This window comes from Leuciscus leuciscus, assembly GCF_965113295.1.
Source record: "Leuciscus leuciscus genome assembly, chromosome: 4".
Classification (NCBI taxonomy): Eukaryota; Metazoa; Chordata; class Actinopteri; order Cypriniformes; family Leuciscidae; genus Leuciscus; species Leuciscus leuciscus.
This window is the reverse complement of record NC_138728.1, coordinates 45569231-45581033: the sequence shown is the minus strand read 5'-3', so window position 1 is coordinate 45581033 and position 11803 is coordinate 45569231. Positions and strand designations below refer to the sequence as shown.

Here is an 11803-nt window from a genome sequence, read left to right as displayed (position 1 = left end):
CTGGCATGAATTGCCCAGTTAGGACCCACATAAGACTCTTACAGAGCCCATTTAAAGCCCATCTGGGTAGATCCCGGGTGCAAGCCCACTTTAGACCCATTTGGGCAGGTGGGGCCCAAATGGGTCTGACATGAATTGCCCAATTAAGACCCATGCAGTACCCTTACAGGTCCCACTTTTAGTATGTCTGGGCTTCCACGGCTTGCCCCAATGTGGATCCCGGGTGCAAGCCCATAATGGGGCCCACATTTGCCGCCCATGAAGCCCTCATCTGGGCCCCACATGTCATTGCTGGCTGGGCAACACTGCATCTTTTTTATTATTTTGACCAGTTGTCGTTTTCTGCAAATAAATGCTCTAATGACAATATTTTTTATATTTTAATATATTTGGGAGAAATGTTGTCTGTAGTTTATGGAATAAAACAAAAATGTTAATTTTACCCAAACACATACCTATAAATAGTAAAACCAGAGAAACTAATAATTTTGCAGTGTTCTCTTAATTTTTTTCCCAGAGCTGTAAATATATATACAATATATATATAAGAAGTATTAGAATTATTAGTATTAGAATATTATCAATTAAATTAATTATTTCTACTTATTGAAGAACTGAGTATATGTTTTCAACGCAAAATATAGTTCTGTTTTTATATCCGCATGCATTGGTAAATAATTAATGTGTACCCTTTTTAGTTTTTAATCTTAAACATTTAAATTAAATGTACATTTCTCATAGAATATGGCCACTAGAGCCATAGCCTCAGCGCTCTATGGCCTATAGGGCTGCCTGTGTGAGGAAAACGCCACTCCCACAAGCTACGTGGATGCTGAACAAAAGAGAATTCAGTGGGGACACAATCTTTGAAGAAGTTTTACGACATGATGCACAGAGGCACTTCTGGGGCCTGATGTATATATGCGTACGCATTTTTCCACGCACATATCGGGATTTCTAAAAAATAAACTTGCCGTAAATAAGTGTGCACCGTAAGGATGCTCTTGACCGTGCGTACGCACTCTTTTAGAAGAGTATGTGTTTTGGCGACACCAACTGGCCCAAATAGCAATAACTATTTAAAATGAAAAACTTCTAAATTATCCTATTACATCACCCAATAAATCAAATTGCATCAACCTGAATTATCATTATCAGCATTCTTAACCAGGTGCAAATACTTTGAATTTACTAATTTTTTTTAATGAATGGGCTATAAAAAGGTATGTGCGTATATAACATATCATCATAATGGATGCTCTAGCGCTGTTTGAAGACCTTGCTAATGACGCTCTACGGAGGGAGCGTGTTTTCAGAGACCGTGAAGATTTCCTTGCTCATGATGATGATTGGCTCATGAGTCGATTTCGATTCCCAAGAGCCATCCTCTTGGAATTGTGTTCTGAATTACGGCCAGTATTGGAAAGACCCTCGCGGAGAAACCACGCGCTGTGTGTTCCTGTACAAGTATTGACCACATTAGGCCACTTGGCCACTGGTACTTTCCAGCGAGAGTTGGCAGACCGATCGGGTATGTCGCAGTCTTCCCTGAGCCGTGTCATGCCATATGTATGGGATGCCATAGTGGGGATGGCACCCCGATACATCCGTTTTCCTTACACGCAAGCTGAACAGGCCAACATCAAAATGCAATTTGCAGCAATCGCTGGTTTTCCCAATATAATCGGTGCATATTGACTGCACTCATGTTGCAATAAAGGCACCATCTGAGAATGAATTTGCTTTTGTTAACCGAAAACATTTTCATTCTTTGAACGTGCAGATCATATGTGATGCGCATATGTCTCTGACAAATGTAGTTGTGAGATGGCCTGGGTCAACTCATGATTCCTACATTTTGTCCAACAGCAGTGTAGGGAACAGACTGCAAACAGGAGCTGTGCGTGATGGATGGCTTCTTGGTAAGTCGGCAGGAATGCGCATGTAATTGTAATTGAGTAATGATGCAAATGTGTTTAAAGCATACCTTTTAAAATGTTTTTTCTTTTAGGTATAATTATAATCTCCAATGATAAACAAACCCACACTTATTTTAATATTTTTTTAAAGCAAAATTTCACATTAATTTTCAGGAAACAAAACATGTTTTATAGCATTTAAAAATTAAGTGAAATGTTATATTGAATCAATATTGCCCTGGAAAAAACAAAAAGCTATCTGTAGGCTATTTTACAAGCATGTACTTTCTTTAAAGTATTCTTATAATATTGTTTATAATTGTTACCTCTGCCTAGCACTTGAAATGTTATATTAATTGTCCCAGTTTGAATTGAATTCAAACTTTTTATTTTTTCACAAGTTCTTTAAGTGAACCACTTATTTCGGACAAAATTGTTTTTATTTCTTTCAGTTCGGAACACACCGCATTAACAGCATGAACCATGTGATGTTGGGTCTGCATGACTTCTTCCGTCAGTACACGCCTTGAGTTACCAGCGCTCGGTGGTGGCACAAAGGATGATGATGATGATGATGATGCACTGGATTGCGCACAGGATGGGGTTGCTTGGGCATTTGATGATGGCGGCACACTGGACGTTGGTGGAGGCACACAAGATGCCGGTGGTGGCACACAGGATGGTGGTGGAGGCACACAAGATGCCGGTGGTGGCACACAGGATGGTGGTGGAGGCACACAGGATGGCGGCGGCGGTGGCACGTAGGATCTAAGCCTACATCCCTTGTCTACCCCACTTGGACCACTCACCGGGCTTGAAGGCATTCCAGGATTAACTGTTCCTTTAATCATTAAAAAACGTTTAATTAAATAAAGGTTGTATTGCATATCTGTAAATGTGTGAAATAAAATGTGCACTTGATGACTTGCTTTTGTCTTTTTAAGTTACATTTTTAGCATATGAATAAACAGGAAAATCGACTATTTTAATAAACGTATATCTTAAGGGCAGCTGCATCTATTGCTAGATTTGTCACTTGGATATTTTAGGACTTTCCACTTTCACGGAATTTGAATTGGTTGATTTAAATTATCCACAATAAAAAAGCAGAATTTTAAACAGACAAAAACTTATATAATGTGTAGATAAATCAATTACTTACCATCGTCACCGCAAATCACATCCGTATCACCTTGGAATTCTGGAAGAACTCCACTTAATCCTGTTTCCCCTATAATCGCACCCACCCTTGCATCAAAGGCTGAGAGGTCAGTGATTCCTTGACCACCACCAGTTGTTACGACACTGCGCCTGTGTGCACATATTCTTTTTTTTACGACTACTTTTAAGTCAGACCATTTTTTTTTGTCTCTTGGACTGTGCGAGGCACCGAGGTAACAGCATTGACTGCTTCTGTTACTTGCTCCCATTCTAATATCTTTCTTTTATTTGAAATGCCCGCAGAGAGCCCACCAAATAAAACTTTTTTTCGGCCCTCCACCTCAGACAGCAGTACCTCCATCTCGCAGTCGGTGAAGTTTCTTTTTTTTTGCTTTTCGTTTCTGTTCTTCCATTTTTGGCCAAACAGATCAATGACAATTATCGGTCGTATTAATATGCAGGGAGATCATACATATTCAAAATAGGCGGTCTTAACCTCCAAATATGGTTATTTCGGGAGGAGATTGGGGTAAGCTATAAGCACGTGCACCTGCGCACAATATTCAGATAATTGTGATTTATAAAGTGAATCTTGCGCAAATTCTGCCTTATGTGCGTACGCACACTTTAAGGATGAAATCTATGCAAAGTTTTATACATGAGGCCCCTGGTCTGTCACCCTATATCCTGAAACTATCATTAATGATTGTCAAGGAACTTCTTTCTCTGAAGATGTGGTGGTGATCAGAAGGACCTTATAAGCATCCCATCAATGGGGGCAGCCTGAGGCACCACAGGTTCTAAATGTTTTCATTGTTCTCTCTCTCTCTCTCTCTCTCTCTCTCTCTCTCTCTCTCTCTCTCTCTCTGCTGAAGATATGTGGTGATTTTCATACAGATCCAACTTTAGGAATTATTGAACATTTCACATGTGTGAGATGACTTGTGAGACCCCAAATTTTTACATGCGCCCTGATGAATAAAAAATATACTTTAAGTTTTTTCCATAGGTCTTCAGATCTAGAAGATTTGTTTTATTAAGACTTTAAAGATTTAATTTAAATAATACTTTAAAGATTTATTTTAAACAATCTTTTAATTTTAATTCTAATTTAAACTTTTAAGATTATGCTTTGTAATAAATATAGCACAAACAAAACATTAACAATGTTTCATCCAGGGCTCCGAGTCTCAGGGACTGTCGGGCATTGGAGTGAGAAGCACTTCAGGAAACAGATTTTATATTTCAACTTTGCCTTGGCTTTTGGTTTGCTTAGTTGGGGACATTTAATATTCAACAATATTATTGATCTGCCTTACTTAGGGTGGACGATCAGTATTGTAAAAAGCACTATATAAATAAAGATGACTTGACTTGACTTTAAACTTTTCGGATTTTTGTTATCCAATTCATTCATGTATGGTCATTGCTGTGTAAGGAACTACTTCTTCAAATCTCTGAAAAAGTAAGATGTTTTTATTTCTTTTTTTATTTATCTAAAATTAAAATAACTGGTTCATTGTGTTTCAGTAAATTTAGTAAGATGTTTCTTTTTATATTGAATGCTATAATCATTTAATTTATATTCATTTTAAAGTGACTTTTTTCAACTTAAGTTTGTGTGTAATGCTGGTTTGAAATGTGTGTGTGTGTGTGTTTGAATTATGATGAGACACCCTTATATGTTCTGTAAAAGTTTTCCTTAAACTAGATTTAGATTTAAAGAGAGAGACCATAAAATGCCCTGAGATGTAATGTGGAAGCAACATGTCTCCTACAGATGCAGCTGGATATTATAGGTACAAAATAACTCTCAGGCCTTCAAATATGGCATGTTAAAGCTGCCGTCGGCAAGTCTGGCAGATTGGGTCGATTAGCCAAAATTTTGAATGTTTACAACTCTCATGCCCCTCCCCACTACCAGCGAGCACCCTCCCATCGAGGTCGTGCTCGTCACTGTGCGTGTGTACCTGATTTTCTGTGAACGCGTCCGTCTCTTCAGCATCTATCAACACCATGGACTCGGAGGTAGGCTGCCCTGGCTAATCTATCCATAGATAGCAATAACCGAGGAATTGGAAGCTTGTTAGTAGATTTTCTCTCCGCCATCACGCTTCGTGCAATCTCCAGGCGAACTTCAGGCGTGGCGTGTGCATGTGATATTAACGTGCGCGAGTGAGGGGGGATCTGTGGCGTGTGCACGACCTGTGATTGACAGTCAGATCTCACACCCCCCTGCGCTGATTGGACCTGATGAAGCGGGAGCGGTGGATTTTTGCAAAACAAATAACACGCTCCAGGTGGAGTTAGAAGCTCGGGTTTTTTTCTAAAACCACCTTATTTATGTTGTTCTGTCGGATTATAGTGTCAATTTCACTGAATATGATAAAAAAAATGTTGCCGACGGCAGCTTTAAAGTTCAAAATGGATCAAAGGTCATATTATTGATTGTCTCTCTCTGTGTGTCCTGCCCTGTATGTGAGAGCGCAGTGATGGTCTCTCTCTGGGTGTCCTGCCCCAGGGTTGCCAACTCTCATGCATCTGGCGTGACACTCATGCTTTCAGCATCAATCTCATGCTCTCACGCACACGCAAGAAATGTCACGCCAAAATCCATTTTTCTTCCCTCTCAATCCGTTAATTTTCTGTTAATGGCTAGACTAGACCACAGCGTATTAATGACAGGAGAGGAGTTTAAGGCCCACAGCTGTAACATCTGCCAGTATCTGATCAGTATTCTCTGATCGTTGATTCGCTGAAAACCTTGCACCTGATACGTCAGTTGTGTGTGAAAAGTTCAGAGTTCAGAGCATAGGTTCGGAGCATGGTTCGGAGTCGGAGCCCACTGATGCACGTTTGAAAGTTTGGATGACAATCAAGGTAAGCAGATAATAAAATGGTGTGCCTTTCACTACAGAAGTAGCCTTGCCTAATCAGTCTGTGTGCCGAGAGTACAGACTTCAACTATAGTTCCACCACAACTCAAAATATGAACCTGTCTTACCAATGTTAGCACAGGAAAATCTAGGCATGTAATTTTAATGGAAATGTACTGGGTTATGATTAGGCTACTATGTAATTATAAGGCATGAGGAAAGATAGAGGAATTTAGATAGAGGAAAGAGTGGAGAAAGACAATGAAGAAGTGGTGGTGTTGAATGATGAGGTGCTGGTGGAGGAAGAGGAGGTGCTGGTGGAGGAAGAGGAGGAGAAGGAGGAGGAGGAGGAGCAGGAGAAGGAAGATACAAGCATAGAGCCAACAGTCAATCAGATTAAAAAGGCAAAATCAGGGGCTGCTGCTTACAATTCCAAATTTATCAGTGTCTGGACTAAAGAGTGGCCTTTCATTACACCAGGCACTACTGAATTTCACTTTTGGTGTGAAGTCTGCCGGCATGAGTTGGAATGCAAGCATCAGGGCAGGGCAGATGTTCAGCGGCATATCACCAGAGAGAGTCACATCAAAAAACAAAAAAATCCTTGACAGTACCAAAAAAATAGATAGATTTGTTTGTTCCAAGGCTGAAGAGATGAATCTGGACACTCAGGTGATAATTTGAATGCAATCTCTTCATACGTGTGCTTTGCCTATGCATTTGCACATATTCTACCTCAGATGTAAACTCATCATTTTTTTACAGACTAGAAGGGCAGAGGTCAAAGTGGCAGTGACCCTGGTCAGCCACAATATCCCATTAGCCTTTGCAGATCACCTCAGCTCACTATTCAAAGAATGCTTTCCTGGTTCTAAAATTGCCAAGAAATATTGTTCCGCAAGAACAAAAACATCAGCCATCATCAACAATGCAATTAGTCCTTATTTGCTGAATGAGCTGGTGAGCAACATGAGGAGTAAACCATTCAGTCTGTCGACAGATGGGTCCAATGATACAGGTGCCTTTTTATTAATTCCCTCTCCCATTAGGCTATTACATGGTGCTTGAATCCAACATCTAATCAATCCAACATAGAATAGGTATAGAGAATGACAAGTCGTGCATTGCTTGAACTGCTGATTTACTGTTACTGTTTACTGACAATGACAATGGCAGATTCAATTATTGTCTGATTGTATAAAACTTGTGGCTTGTTCTTAAGGAAAGGAAAAGATGAACCCTTTGACTGTCAAAATCTGGGAGACCAATGGGGCTGCCCATAGATTTTTGGATATGGGAATAACAACTGGAGAAGGCTGTGGCACTGCGGCAACCATATTCAGCAAGATGGACTCTGTGTTGAAAGGGCACAGTATACCATGGCAGAATTGCATTGCTCTTTCTGTGGACAATGCCAGCATCAATATGGGAGACAGGAACTCTATCAAGTTGAGGGTGATGAAAGAAAACCCTTCAGTGTTCATCCTAGGTTGCTCATGCAACATAGTGCACAACAATGCCTCTGCTGCTGGTGCCGTGTACAGTGAGGTACATTGCTCAATTAGTCTAGTCATAGCATTATAAAGATGATGTAGTTCAAGCTCAAATGAGAAACCACATAATGTCACATAGACTATTACATGAAAGAAAATGTTAATTTGGTGTTCCTTAGGAAACCTGTCCCATTTGCGTTAACATTCCTTCTTTAAAAAGAAAATAAATCCGTCCAGAACACAGGGATCGATGTTGAGGACCTGGCAGTAGATGTGGGCTTTTGGTTCAAGGCTAGCACCAAACGCAAGAACATATTGGATGGTAATTCACCCATTTCATTTCTCAAGATAAACATTTCTCTTAAATCATTGCACTGCTTGATTGCTGTAATCTATATTTTTCATCATCACAGAGTTCTGTACGTTTTGTGACACAAGCTACATGGAGACATGCTGCATGTGAGCATGAGATGGCTTAGTTTGGAGATGGTGGTCAGTCGGATTCTACGTCTCTATAATGCACTCAGGAGTTATTTTGGAAGCATCTGTAAGTATAAGCCTAGTTTAGATGATTTTGAAACCTATTTGATGAATGATATTTCCATCTAATGTTACAATGTATCATTTTCTTTGCAAAAATGTTTTTGGTTTGTCACAAGTTGACACAGTTGCAAGGAATATGATAATGTTTCTAATTATTATTCATTTGTTTGGATGTGCCTGTTCTTTAACTCCACAGATGAGAAGCAAGCCAGGTGTGCCAGGCTACGTGAAGTGTTTCAGGACCCAATGTCGGAGATCCATCTCCTATTCTACCAGTCGACACTGATAATATTTACACATTTCAACCTGCTCTTCCAGCGGCAAGACCCTTGTGTCTATCTCCTTCATGAACAAGTGCATATTGTTGCATTTAGTTTGTTATTTGGAGTTGCACTCTCAAATATATTCAAAGTTATTTGTCTACTATACTATTCACTTAACTATTTTATAGTTATTTTAGCCCTGTGCCTTAAGTAATTGTGCAAACAGGGATAATTTTCAAGGGGGTATATTTTTTCTGGGTAATGTGTGGGAGTCCGTATTTTTGATAACCTAAGACTTTTACTTTTATTTGTGTATTCAAGATCAGGTTTTTCATCAAGAAACTCCTGTCCAAGTTCTTGAAACCAGGAGCTTTTAGACGGGTCAATGTGGACACAGTGGACCTCAGGGATGAGGAGAGCCAATTACCAGGTGAATATTAGGAGTAACAAAAACAAAGGTTTTATATAACGCTTGCATTGTATGCAGGTCTTCTATTACTCTAACCCAGCTAACAGACTTTTGTTATAAGAACGTTCTCCAAATATTCAGTGTTGGTTCTGGGAACATGAAAAATGTCCAGTTTTCTTGACGTTAGAGGAACGTGTTTTAAAAGGTATGATGTTCCTCAAACGTTCTTTCAACTTAATTTTGATTTAAAATTCAACATTCTAGCAACGTTGATTTCTAACATTCCAAGAACATAAAAGTGTCCAGTTTCCTGAATGTTACTAGAATGTTATTTAAAGGTAAGAGTGATGTTCCTGAAACATTCTTTCAATCATCTTTCGAAAGAGTAATACGAACACAAACTACAACTTTATTCAGAAACATCAACTGAAGATAAAAGACATTAACTCTCTCAAGATCTGATTAAACAACTCCACAAACAGCATTACCAGCTTCACTTATTACTAACCAGACTGACTTTATTTCTGTCAGACGTATACAAAAATTCTTATTGAGAATTAACAGAGGTTTAGATGTTGAAGTCTTATTGAAAAGGTTTTGTTTGAGGTCACCATCATGGAGACCAGTGTTGCTTTAGTTGGGCTCTTGACCCTTGAATCAAGTGTTACTACATCTTTCTAAAGGAACTACTAATTGTTTGGATCAGTATTCTAAAGTGAAGATCATGGGAACACACTAGTAATGACTAAAGTGTTACCAAATCCATTGGAAGGAATTGATATTCAAAATCTTACAAAAATCTCAAAAGCTTACAATGACTTCAGTCAATATTAGGTTGTTATCATGTTTTTCACTTTAGAATACTGATCCAAATAATTAGTAGTTCCTTTAAAATGATGTAGTAATACTTGAGTCATTACTAGTGGGTTACCATTACCTTTTATTATAAATTATGCATTATTCATGTTAATTATGAACCTGTAGATAGTAGTTCTCTGGGAGGTATGAAAAAAATATTAGCTATTGATTAGCTAATAATGAACTACTACATTCATCTGAGCGCAATTACTTACTAATTTGTTAATCAGAGTTTCTAGTTAATAGTAGTTACTAGAATGTTAATAATACGTTACTCATTTGTTCCTGTGTAATTATTCATTAATGAAGGAACAGTATTCTAAAGTGTTACCCAGAAATGTTCTCCATAAACACCTGCAATTGCTGATAAAGCACCAACTTATAGAAAGTCAAGGGTCAAGAGCCCAACTAAAGCAACACTGCTCTCCATGATGGTGACCTCAAACAAAACCTTTTCAATAAGACTTCAACATCTAAACCTCTATTAATTCTCAATAAGAACTTCTGTAGACGTGTGACAGAAATAAAGTTAGTAATAAGTGAAGCTGGTAATGCTGTTTGTGGAGTTGTTTAATCAGATTTTGAGAGAGTTAATGTCTTTTATCTTCAGTTCATGTTTCTGAATAAAGTTGTAGTTTGTGTTCGTATTACTCTTTCGAAAGATGATTGAAAGAATGTTTCAGGAACATCACACTAACCTTTAAATAACATTCTAGTAACATTCAGGAAACTGGGCATTTTTATGTTCTTGGAATGTTAGAAATCAACGTTGCTAGAATGTTGAATTTTAAATCAAAATTAAGTTGAAAGAACGTTTGAGGAACATTATACCTTTTAAAACACGTTCCTCTAACGTCAAGAAAACTGGAAATTTTTCACGTTCCCAGAACCAACACGGAATATTTGGAGAACGTTCTTATAAGAAAAGTGTGTTAGCTGGGAAGCACTAAATTATCCATAAATACCTTTTAGATTCTCAGCTTGCTGTTGGCTTCACAACAAGGACAACATTAAACCGCCTTGTGGAAGCAGGTGATGCTGCTAAAAAAAGGACTCTGCTAAAAAGTTCCATGTTGCAGCCAGGAGCTTTTTTGTCAAAGCAGTCGAGTATGCCACAGCTAAGCTCCCACTACATGACCCCGTGGTATAGGTATGTATGCAACCATCTGGGCTGTAGAGTGATATTGGTTCATTCTGCTTCTGCTGCAAAGACACTTTTCTCAAACCAATATCTATTTAGATTCAACCATCTCCTGCCCTATTACCAGCCAAGGGAGCAGGACCAGCTAAATGATGATTTCCTTGAGATTCAAATGATGGAGGAGGAGGATATCCCAGCATCCATCTGGGGAGAAGCGGTCATCAGGAAAAACGAGGATGGCAAGTACCACAGGATGGACCGCCTATGGGGATACACTGGAAGTCTGAAGAATCGGGCAAATGGCATTTTAAAATTCCCCAAATGATCAAAGGTTGCCCAGATTGTGTTGAGCCTGCCACACTCAAATGCGAATGCTGAGCGAACCTTTTCAGTAACTGGCCTAAACAAGACTGACACCAGGAACAGACTGTCACTTGATACACCCTGTCATCAATCATGACAATGAAAATGAGCCGCCTTGAACCCTGCTTCAGATACGAATCTCCTGCAGAGGTAGTGAAGCAGGCCAAAACTGCCACTGGGGCAATACAACAGGCCTAATTTGTGAAACTTGTGTGTTGTGGTTTTCTGGGGAGGTGGAGTATAACAGGTAACTATTATGTGTCCCTTTTGTTTTGAGATTTCTTATTGTTTTGATGTTGTTGTTTTACATGTTTGTTATTTAATCACCTCTATCTTTATTTTTTTATAGTGCAATCAATAAATGAATTATACATTATAAAAAAAAGCATTTCCATTCTATTAGTTCTTGTTTTTTTTTTTTTTGCATAAATCAGGCTCGGGACTCGACTGCCCGACTGTTTAAAAGTTGATTTTCAATAAATGCATTGTTGATTTGAATTCATCGCTTCTGGGTCAGTCTCTGTTGCAGAACCTGGCAGTGCTTATATACTGTAAGCTACCTTGCCATACCCAAGTGCTAAAAAAATCATTATAAATAAATGACATCAAGATATAAATGATTAAATTAGTTGTTAATTAAATATCTTTAAATACTAATACAAAAAGAAAAGAATAATACATTGACTTGGGTATATAGGCCTATTATTTGCTTTAAAACATTCAAGCAAAAACTGTCATTCTGACTGTCTGATGACCTGAGCACAACAGAGATAAATG

The 11803-nt window shown here is 38.6% G+C and overlaps 1 long non-coding RNA gene across 1 annotated transcript; it reads left to right on the top strand.

Moving 5' to 3' along the window:
- Positions 1 to 1738: 1738 nt before the first annotated feature.
- LOC309496179 lies at positions 1739 to 2840 on the top strand. Its single transcript, XR_014205036.1, has 2 exons — positions 1739 to 1922; positions 2372 to 2840. It is a non-coding gene; the product is annotated as an uncharacterized lncRNA (long non-coding RNA).
- Positions 2841 to 11803: the final 8963 nt, after the last annotated feature.